Below are 12,082 nucleotides of genomic sequence, written 5' to 3'. Positions count from 1 at the left end.
ATAATCTCTAAGGCCCCTTATAGCTCTAACACTCTCCTGTCTATAAGTGTTTCCATCTTTAGCGCACTGGCCAATGAATGGTTCTTAAAATCTGATTGAACTCACTCCAGAGGGCATCTGAGCCAAGCACCTTTTGCTTTCAAATGGTTAACATCATGATGAAGCTAATAACTTATCATAACTATGCAATTTTCCTAAAGGGATTAAGTCAGGGTTCCTTCCCCAGAAAGTCAGCTCCAGCCACAATAGGTATCCTGTTTACTGTTCTCTAAATTATGTAGCTATAATGGGAAAGGTAAGAACAAAGCTCAGGGACCAAGCCCCAAACAGAATAACTCATGCTGTATGTTTCATTTCCTGCTAAATCCTGTATGAACTTCAAAACGTTCTCTGGCATAAATCTTTCATAATTCCTCTCCACCATCCAAGATAATATTTGTTTTTAATAAGGAAAAGAAGAGAGCTTCTAGGAGAAGGCATGGACTAGTCAAAAGCTAAGACCTTTGTCTGGGACAACATCTAGGAGAGCTAGGTCACTAACTTCCTAGCCTGACCTCATGACTCTTGACCTGGAATAAGTCCCTAAATTTTCTGGCCCTGAAATTACTTTTCCTCCAAAATGAGTCAAACTCAAGAAACAAAGGAAGCTAATCTAGTTATGGCTAGAAGCCTCCTGGCTTCCTTTCTTTCCTGTGCTGCTAATCCCAATGTCAAAGTCACCAGGTAAGCAGTCCATATGGGTCATTAAGTCCTGACATATCTGCAACCCCATTAACTTCCTAGTGATCATTTCCAGGCAGTGAATTCTCTGCATCATCAAATGAACCTATGGTATTCCAGTAAAAGAACATTTTCTCAGACTCTCCTTGGTTTCAGGGAATTTGAAATCATTATTTTGGACCATTTGGACAAATCTGAGACATCAGAATGGTAATGTCATTGTCATAACTCTTCAGGCATTCAATCATCAATCAACCAGCATACAGTAAGGGTCTCTTATGTGCCAGGTACTGTGTTAGGTAATGATGCTACAGAGACAAAAATAATCCATGTACTCAAGAAACTCTATTCTCTTTAGGATTAAATGTGAATTTTCCAACTGAATTTAAGAGTTATAAGGACAGTTAGACATTTCTTATTCTAACTTCTTGATGAATGAAAAAACTGAAACTCTTGTCCAATACCATATAAAACATTACAGGCACTAGGAGGTGTCAACTTGTCAGTCTAGTATACTATTTGTGAGTTGGTTAGACATTTTTGTTAGATATAATATTCAGGATCTCTCAGGTGAAATTTCAGGAACATGGGACAATTCATTCATTAAATGTTATGTCCTAGGATTGAATTGATCATCTAGTTTTATTCCTCTCTACCTCTTTGTCTTGTCTACTTCAATAAGGATTTTAAAAAAATATTGTTTATTTTTAACATTATTTTGTTTTTAAATTTTTGAGTTATAAATTCTCTCCCTTCCTCCTATTTTCCCCCCAGCCACTGAGAAGGCAAACAATATAGCAATCATACACGTGAAACCATGCAAAACATATTTTCATATTAGTCACAGCATAAAAACAATAAAATGAGAAAATAATATTTCAATTTGCACTGAGTTCATCAGTTTCTTCTCTGGAGGTAGAAAGCCTTTTTCATCATGAATCTTTGGGAATTTTCTTAAATCATCGTATTGATCAAAGTACCCAAATCTGTCATAGTTCATCATCATAACAACAATGCCATGACTATCACAAGGATTTCCCAGTTCTTCTCACTTTACTTTGTGTCTGTTCATATAATTCTTACCATGTATTTTTCTGAAACCACCCAGCTCATCATTTCACATAGCACAGTAGTAAATACTCCATCACAATCACATACCACAATTCCTTTAGCCATTCCTTCACTGGTGAACATTCCCTCTATTACAATTTTTTGCCACCACAGAAAGAGCTGCTGTAAATAATCTGGTACATGTAGGTCCCTTTGCTTTTTCTTTGATCATTTTGGGTTACAGACCTTGTAATGGTATCCACTAAGGGTATGCACAGTTTTATAGTCTTTTAAGCATAGTTCTAAATTGTTCTCTAGAATGGTTGGACCAGTTTACATCTCCACCAGCAGTTTATTAGTATGACTATTTTTCCTCATCTCCTCTAGCTTTTGTCATTTCTGAGAGGTGTAAGATGGTACCTCAGAGTTGCTTTAATTTGCATTTTTCTAATCAATAGTGATTTAGAGCATTTTTTATGCCTACAGATAGCTTTGATTTCTTTTTTTGAAACTACCCCTTCATATTCTTTGATGACTTATCAGTTGGGGAATGGCTCTTATTTTTCATAAATTTAACTCAGTCCCTTATATACTTGGGAAATTATACTTTTATCAGAGAAATTTGCTGTAATATAAAAAAATTAATACTTGATTGTGTATGGTATCTTTTAGCAAAATGTAGTTTCCCTGATTATCTTCTTTAATTAGGTCTATTTTTGTTTTATTTTGTCTGAGATCATGATTACTGTCCCTGACTTTTTTTTTCCACTTCAGCTGAAGCATAGTAGATTCTGCTCCAATGTTTTAACTCTGCTTTTTATTTGTTTGTTTTCTGTTTCAAGTGTGTTTCTTGTAAATAACATATTGCTGGATTCTGTTTTTTGCTCCCAGATTCCATTTTATAGGGAGCTCCCTACAAAATGGGGAGCTTATTCCATTTACATTCATAGTTATAATTACTAAATACGCATTTACCTTCACCCTATTTTCTTCTGTTTATCCTCCTATCTCTCTTTTTATCCCCTCCTTCCTCAGAGATTGTTTTGCTTCTGACCACTGAGTCCCTTACTAGACTCTCTCTTTTGCCATCTTGTCCCACTTTCTCTCTTAACCCTTCCTATTTCCCTATTGGATAAGATAGATTTCTATACCCACCTGAGTGTGTATGCATAAATACAAACATACATACACACACATGTGCACACAAGCACATACACACATTCTTCCTTCTTTGAACTAACTTTTTTTAAAGCAATTGGGGTTAAGTAACTTGCCTAAGGTTACACTGCCAGTTGTGTGTGTGTGTGTGTGTGTGTTTGTGTTTGTGTGTGTCTGTGTGTGTGTGTTAAGTGTCAGAGGCTGGAACCAATCCCAGGTCCTTCTGACTCCAGGGCCAGCACTCTCACTATGCCACCTAGCCACCCCCTTTGAACCAATTCTGATGAGAGTGAGGGTCAAACATCATTCCACTATTCCCATATGTCCCCTTCTAGTATAAAAAGCTATTTTTATAAGCCTAGTTTTTAGAGAAAAATCCCCATTTTACTTCTCTTTTCCCCCTTTTCCCAATGTATCCCTAACTTCCCACCCTTTTAATTTTTGGGGTGGAGGTCATTGCATAATAGTTGGCTCATACCCATGCCTTCCGTCCATGTATGCCTAACTTCTCTAATAATGATAAAATTCTCAAGAGTTAGGAGTTATGTATATCATCTTCCTATATATGTATATAAACAATTCAACTATATTGAGTTTCTTATGGTAATTCTTTCATGTTTAACATTTTATGCTTCTTTTGAGTCATGTTTTTAATGTCTTTTTTTTTTTTTATTCAGCTCTGGTCTTTTCATCAGGAATGCTCAAAAGTCCCTCATTACATCAAATATTCATCCTCACCCCCACCCCCATCACCACAATGGATTATATTCAGTTTTGCTTGATAGGTAATTCTTGGTTGTAACTAGGTTTTTTGCCTCCCAGACTATCATATTTCAATACTTGCACTTCTTTAATGTGGAAGTTGCTAATCTTGTGTTATCCTGACTATGTCTCCATGATATTTGAATTGTTTCTTTCTGGTTGTTTACAACATTTTCTTTTTGACTGGGGAGCTCTGGAATTGGGTTATAATATTCTTCAGGGTTTTCACTTTGAGATCTCTTTCAGGACGTGATTGGTATATTCTTTTATTCTATTTGCCCCCTCTGGATCTAAGATATAAGGACAGATTTCCTTTATAATTTCTTGATGTATGATGTCTAGGCTGTTTTATGTTCATGGCTTTCAGGTAGTACAATATTTTTAAAATTATCTCTCCTCAATATATTCTTGAAGTAAGTTGTTTTTCCTGGTGGGATACATCAATTTTCTTCTATTTTTTTCTAGCCTTATAACTTTGTTTTACTGTTGCTTAATGTCTCATGGAGTTACTAGCTTCCACTTGCCTGATTCTAATTTTTCTGGAATATTTTCTTCACTGAGTTTTTGTACCTCTTTTTCCCCCACTTGGTCAATTCTGCTTTTTAAGAAGTTCTTTTCCTCAGTGATTTTTTTGTGCATCTTTTACTGTTAGGTCATTTTTTTTAAAGGCATTATTTTCTTCAGCATTTTTGTGCCTCTTTTCCCAAGCTATTAATTCTCTTTTCTTTCCTTCTTCTTCTTTTTCTTTTTTTGCTTTTTGGAGGGCAATTGGGGTTAAGTGATTTGCCCAAGGACACACAGTTTTTGTGTCAAGTGTCTGAGACTGGATTTGAACTCAGGTCTTCCTTACTCCAGGGCCAGTGCTCTATTCACTGTGCCACCTAGCCATCCCTGTTAATTCTCTTTTCATAATATTCTTGCATCACTTTGATTTCTTTTCCTAATTTTTCCTCTACCATTCATCTCTTTCTTTAACCCTTCCAGGAATTCATGCTGGCCTTGGATCCAAGTAGCATTTTTCTTAGAAGTTTTGCTTGTAATTGTTTTCCCATCATTGTCTTCCTTTTTTTCTCATTTTCCCTGCTTTTTTCTTGACTTTGAACTTTATACTAAAGTTGACATCTGCTCACCTGGGTATGGGGAGACAGTGTCCCAAACTTCAGACTTTTTTGTGCTGTTGTTTTAATATCTAGCTCTGGTGGTCTGAAGGTCTTTGGTGCTTCCAAAATGGTGTGATTCGGGGAGAGGTTTTTGCTCTCCCGGTCTGTGTTCTGGTCTTTACCCAGGAATGGCTCTTGCTTCCTTGCAGCCACAAGAGCTAGTACTATTCCTTTGTATCTTAGAACTGTGACTAAGGTCCCTGCTCTCTTGAGAATGGCCAGGCATTTCTTTCAGTCCTGGAACTGTGACTCAGAATTGAATCTCTGGCCGTGTGTTCCTGCAGCTGCTGTTGTGGCCGTTTCCGATATCCACTGCTAGAACTCCAGACAGGGCTCCACCCTAATGTCACAGACCACTCCTGCCTACCTCTTGAGTTGCCTTAGTCTGGAAAATATCTCACTCAGACCTCATATTGACTCTGTCACAACAAATTTTTATTTGAGGAGCCATTATAAAGTTGTTTGGAGGGGAATATTTAGAGAGTTCAGCTAGGTTGCTGCCTATACTCTGTCATCTTGAAGGATGCCATTTTGAATTGTGAAGATGATTCCCTAAGCATGCTGATTTTCACACCTGCTCTCCTTTCATAGTTTCCTGAAGTGAGGTTGGAGCTGTAAGAAGCCATTGATCTCAGGACACGGTTCTGTGATATCTTTAAATATGAATTTTCTTGTTTTAGGGTCATCAGGAAAGGGGTGGGGACTGGGAAAGTGTTGCTATAATTTAAACTTTCTGAAATGTTAATTCCTACTTGTATATCACTGAAGTTTATAATCACTCTCCTCAAAAACAACCCTGTGAGGTAGGCAGTAACCATTTCATGTTTCTACAAGCCTTTTAAGGCTTATGTAATTCTTTCTCATCAATAATCCCTGCAGCTAAGTGGTAATAACTTGCGTTTATATAGTACTTTAGTGTTTTCATAGCATTTCCCTCACAACCACCTCAACAATGTTTTTATCCCCATTTTGGAGATAGGAAATAGAGAGCGATGAAGTCATTTGTCCAAGGTCACATAGCTAGTAAGTGTGAGAGCCAAAACTTAAGCTGAAATTGTCTGACCCTTTGTGTCTAACTTTATATTTGCCTATCTTTTCACAAGAGGAGTGAGGTGACTAATTCATCTCACTTCATCAAAGAAATCAGAGGTACTATAATAGTTTATACCATGAATTTGGACAGATGGCTTTTTTAATAGTCCATTAGTATATATGGAATGCATACATATAGTTACATATATGGGTATATAATGTATATTTATAGATACAGTAGAATATTGCAATGATATATATATTTACACACACATATATATGCATATATGTCTATATGTGTATAGAAACATATTAATAGGACCCAACAATACATATGCACATATGTGTGTAAATATGTGCATGTATCTATATTTGCATATAAAAATAAATATAGTTAATTATCTATCCATCTCCCTTCTTTCTACCCTTCCCCCCTGCACAATAGAAAATTTCACAGCACTTTCAATGATCTCAAATCCCAAAATTCTCCCTACTGTAAAGGTCCAACTTTTTACACACTACTGTTCTTCTGATATTGCTCTCTGGCTCCTTAAAGAAAAAAAAACAAAAAAAAAAAAAACCTCTGCCACATTTCATCAATTAGGTGTGTAGCTGAATTAACAAGGTCTTCTTTTAAAATGCAAATACCTCTTGGGAGGATTAAGTGTTAATGTCAATTTCATCTTATTATGAATAATTTTAATTAATACTACATTTACTTGATAGCATCAAACTGAGGAAATGGGAATTTTGATCAGGAAGGAGAAAAATCATTTTGAGATTGAAAGTCTAGAGAATCAATAGAGGAGGGGAGGAGGTCTTTGGATAGCTATTAGATAAAGAAAAGGAGTTGGGGGGTGTGTGTGGCTAGGTGGTGCAGTGAATAGAGCATCAGCCCTGGAGTCAGGAGGACCTGAGTACAAATCCAGCCACAGACACTTAACACAAAAACTAGGTGTATGATTTTGGGCAAGTCACTTAACCCCAATTGCCCTCCAGAAACAAAAAGGAAGAAAAGAAAAGGAGTTGGGGAAGTCAACAAAGAAAAAAAATTCCATAATATTATTTTTTTTTCTAAATGACTTGTTATTTATGATGGGTTGTGAAAAGATATCATTTGTCCTTATAGCACCTTATAATCTTCTCATGCACCCATAGTTTTATAATTTTTGTTAGATTTATTTATTTTAGTATCTTATTTTTCCTATTAGACTGCACTTTTTTTTTCTAATGGGTCTATTTATTTTATACAATTCCTGACACAGAGTGGGTGCTTACTAATTGTTTTTCTCATTTAAAATTAAATTATTTTTTTTAAATAAAAAGAATCTTTCCTTTCCATTGATCACTATTAGAGGAAAAACTTAGACATCTTAAAAACAAAAATATATAGTTAAGCATATCAAAGGTTTTTTGTTTGTTTGTTTTTTGTCTTTTGGAGGGCAATTGGGGTTAAGTAACTTGTCCAAGGCTCCAGGGCTAGGTTTTTTTTGTGTGCGTTAAGTGTCTGAGGCCAGATCCAAACCCACGTCTTCCTGACTCCGGGGCCTGTGCTTTACTCACTGTGCCACCTAGCCACCCCTGTTTGTTTTATTTTTTAATCTCACATTTGCCATGTCTGAAAATATAATGTCTTATTCTGCTCACTGAATCCACAATCTCACTCACTCTCAGTAGGTGGTTAGCATGAATCATTCATTATTGGTGTTCTGGAATTGTGGTTTGTCTTACTTACTAAATTATTTCTCTTAACAATATTAGCATTGTTGTAATCCAATAAATTATTTTCTTGGTTCTGCTTACTTCACTCTATCTCAATTCACACAAGCTTTCCAGGTTTCTTTGAAACCATTTCTTTCATCATTTCTTATAGCACTATCATATTCCATTATATTAATATGCCAAAATTTGTTTAGTCATTCATTCTCTAATTAATGGGAATCCTTTAAGTTTCCAGCTCTTTGCTGTTATGAAAAACATTGCTATAAATGATTTGTAAATATGATCCTTTTCCTCTTTGATCTCTTCTGCATGTAGGCATAGTAGTGGCATCAAGAGTCAAAGCATATGCACAGTTTATTACCATGTGGCATAATTCCAAATTGCTTTCCAGAGTGGAATAAATATTTGTTGATTGATTGGTTGATTGATTGCATCTCCTTCTAAACTTCTTATCCTGCTGGTCACACAGCAGCACTTAATATGCATTTGTTGAATTCTTTCCTCATGTGGTATCAACACCTAAGCTAAGCTTTGCTAATTTCTCCAATTTAGAGAGATTTATCTTGAAGACCATTAGTCTTAACAAACATATCAGCCATCCTTAGGAGTTCCAAGAATTGTCATGCATAAGAACAATTTCAGTTTCTTAGTAGGGCCTTGGAAGTTAGACCTAGCAGCAATGGATTGAACAGGAGGGGGAAAGGAAAATATTGGCTATTAAGCAAGGAAGCACTTCCTAATGATAAGATCCATCCAAAAGTGGAATGGGTTACCTTGAGATGTAATGATTTCCCCATCATTTGAAAACCTGTGAGTAAAGCCTAGAAAACCACTTATCAGGTAGATTGTAGAGGGGAATCTTGGTCAGGTGCTGATTAATCTAAATGGTCTCACAACTCCCTTTTACCTCTGATATTTGCAATTCTGCCTTTTAGTCTTTGTAAAGACCCCTCACTTAGAGTTCCCAGGTTGTACTCTGGCCCTGAAAGTCACAAAGGAGTGAACTGTGCTGACTTCAGTTTACACAGAAGGAATAAGATCTGAGCACAGTCTCTTCTCTCAAACTGATTGGAGCAACAGTTCCTTTGGGAGAGAATCCGGTGTGAGATTCTGGGGCCCTCTGCAGTTCCAGACTCTCAAACAAAGGTACCTTGTTACTCCTGGTCCAAGGATGGATGTATAGAGATTCTATTTATGACTCACATGCAAAGATCAAAGGGAAGGATGTCTGTTTGGGTGTGGAGGAGTGGCAGGGGAATGGAGTAAGCCAAGGGGGCATGACTTATAAATTTAGCAAACTGTCTTCAGCTTTATACCTGGCACTTTATCCTCATTACTGACAGTGCATATGGCTTTGCAATAAATTTGGAATTTGCTGAGTGAGAAAATGAAGATTTATACAAAGTTAAATTGAACAAATGGTGAATAATTGATTTAACTGACCTGACAGCTCCCACTGTACTTGTAAATAATACATAAGGTTTTACTCAAACTATAATTTAGTATTCTGGCCATCTAGACTCCTTTGAATAGGTGACTGTAGAAACCGAATTCTTTTTGACTATTCCATCCAACAATAGTTTTGCTGGTTGCTTAGTCTGTTCAACCAGTCCTAGGCTATTTGAAACCCTATTTTCCACTCATTACCTTTAGAAGAAGCTTTTAAAATTCAATTATAACAACAACAACAGAAACAAAAATAATGATAATATCTAGAATCTAAATAGTGTTTAGGATTTTCAAAGTACTTTACATGTCTTTGTATTTGAGGAAATTATCTCTGTCAGCATAACATGAGATTAGTTTGCTTGGTTCCTGGAGTCAATCTAATTTTTATCTCTACATATCTGTGTGTTGTATTCTTTTTAACTGTTTGTTGTCGTTTCAAAATTCTGTTGCAAGGTACTTGGTTGTATAAAATCACAGGAAAGATAATTATGGAATACATCCACATGAGTGTTATAGGCTAAGAATACAAATAACTTTAAAAATTGGATTAATTTATGGATAGAAAAATACCATTCAACTAAAAGATACTTGACTATTTCAGGAAGGGATCCTTAATCTGGGGCAGGGGAATTGACTTTAAGATTTCATCAGTATACATGATTTCCCACTAGGGAAATGCAGATCAGCATTTTGCTTGCAACTGAGAATCTTAGAAGATTGCCAGTAATCCTGAATAGACAAATGATTTACCCATTGCCATATAGCTACCATGTGTCAGATTCTGGGATTGAACTCAGGTCTTCCTAATGCCAAGGCTAGCCCTATATCAGAGGATATTACTGTTGACAAAAATATAACTTTATGTTTGTCCATGAGTACATCCTTTTACAATATACAAAGTACAACCACAGTCATTATCTCATCTGGTCCTCATAACAGCCCTTTGAGTCAAACATCCTTCATTTTGCATTCAAGGAAATGGAGGTACAGGAAAGATACTTGTTTTGCTCAAGGAACCCCAGTTGATAATTTTTTTAATTTAAAAAATTTTTTTATTTATTAGATTATTTGGGATATATTGGATATATATATATATATTATATTGGATTGTTTATTGGATAAACAAAAAGCATTTACTAAGTGTTTAAGAGTCAATGACGACATCAATTTGAACACAGTTGTCAGAGTAAGAGGTAGAAAAGAAGGGGCAAGAGGAGGAAAGTGCATGTTTGGTGGTAGAGAATGCAATGGCTATGGGGAAACTAGGGGGGATAGAGGATTGAGTGCTGGGCTTAGAGTCAGGAAGACTCCTCATCCTTGAGCTAAAATCTGCCTTCAGACACTAACTAGATATGTGACCCTGGGCAAATCATTTAACCCTGTTTACTTCAGTTCCCTCATCCGTAAAATGAGCTGAAGAAAATGGCAAACCACTCCAGTATCTTTGCCAAGAAAATCCAAAATTGGGTCACAAAGCATTGGATGTGACTGAAAAATGACTGAACAACAACAAACATTCAATGGCTGAGTTGAAGATAAGGCTCTGTGATCTTAGGGAGGGCAGAGCTGACTGGCATAGCCCTTTCCTGGAATGCTTTCTAGGGGTCTGGTTTGGAGGATAGATTAACAGCAACTTTGTTGATAGGGCAGAGTGTGAAATATGTGAAAGGAACAAAATTGCAATGAGCATTGTAAAGATGGAGGAATCACCTTTGGCTAGTGGTACAGGATCATGGAGGTGATGGTGGCTGGGAAGGCTGAGTGGGATTCAGTCATCTTTGTGGCTTCATTGCAGCTAGCCTCATGTCTTGCCCATAATTTTATAGATGTGGAACCTAAAGACAAGATTATCTTTTTGAAAAAATAATTAATTAAATTTTAATTTATGGAATAAAACAAGGTTTTCCATAACAGAGTACAATAAAAAGATGACTGTTACATGAATACATGAAATTTCAAGTCTACTATGCACAACTTGCTATACCTTTCAAATATACAACAAAATTATCTTGTAATTTTTTTCTTCCATTCACCCACACTAGTGATAACTACCATTAGATACACATACATGTGTATATAGGTGTATATATATATATGCATGCATACATGTATATATATGTAAATTTATTCTATACTTACTTCTATTTATCAGTTCTTTCTCAGGATGCAGGTAACATCTTTCTTCACATATCCTTTTTAGTTAATTTCGATATTTATATTAGACAAAATAACTTATTCACTCAAAGTCATTCTTAGAACAATATTGTTGTTACTGTATATATACAGTGTTCTCTTGGTTCTGCTCATTTTGTTCTTTACTGTTTCATGCAAGTCTTCCCACGTTTTTATAAAATCACTGAGACCCTCAGTTCTTATAGTATATCGTATTCCATCACAATCACATAGAACAACTTGTTCAGCCACTCCCCAATGCACTTCCCATTCCCATTCAAAGTTATAAATGATATTTGTGAATTTCCCACTATCTTATTTTTACCACTATTTTTCCTTCTCAACCTCTCTTTTCACTCTTTATCTTTCACTCTGTTACGTTATCTTCTCTTCTTACCCTCTTATTTCTTATTTTTATCCTCTCCTCTACAAGACCTTCCCTTATCTACTCACCCCACTCTTCTAATATTAACATACCCTTCTAATATATAGCCCATACTATAGCCCAGTTTTCTTACCTCTCTAGAAGTTCAGAAGACTACTAAGATGACTTTTGTCAAGGTCATAGAAACAGTAGGTAACAGCTAGCATTTGAAATCCAAGTTCAATGCTCTTGTCATTATTCCACATTGCCTCAATGTGTTGTTGTTGAGCTGAATCAAATAAGTCTTTGGTTAATTGAAACCAGATTTCATGGTTTAGAGAATTAATTGAGATTATTACCTTTGACATTTTGTCCTGCTTTGCTTTGGAGTCACATCAACAGCTTCATTCAATTTCTTCTATTCTCAAAAGTTAGGAACTTAGGATATTTTTGAGAAATGTCATTTGGAAAAGATTGCTGTTTGTTTTAAAAT

The sequence above is a fragment of the Petaurus breviceps genome, unplaced genomic scaffold, assembly GCF_028583685.1.
Source record: "Petaurus breviceps papuanus isolate PSGF00001 unplaced genomic scaffold, PetGlider_PUasm1.0 98, whole genome shotgun sequence".
In the NCBI taxonomy this organism is placed as follows: Eukaryota; Metazoa; Chordata; class Mammalia; order Diprotodontia; family Petauridae; genus Petaurus; species Petaurus breviceps.
The sequence above is the reverse complement of the archived record's forward strand: the minus strand, read 5'-3'. Positions refer to the sequence as shown.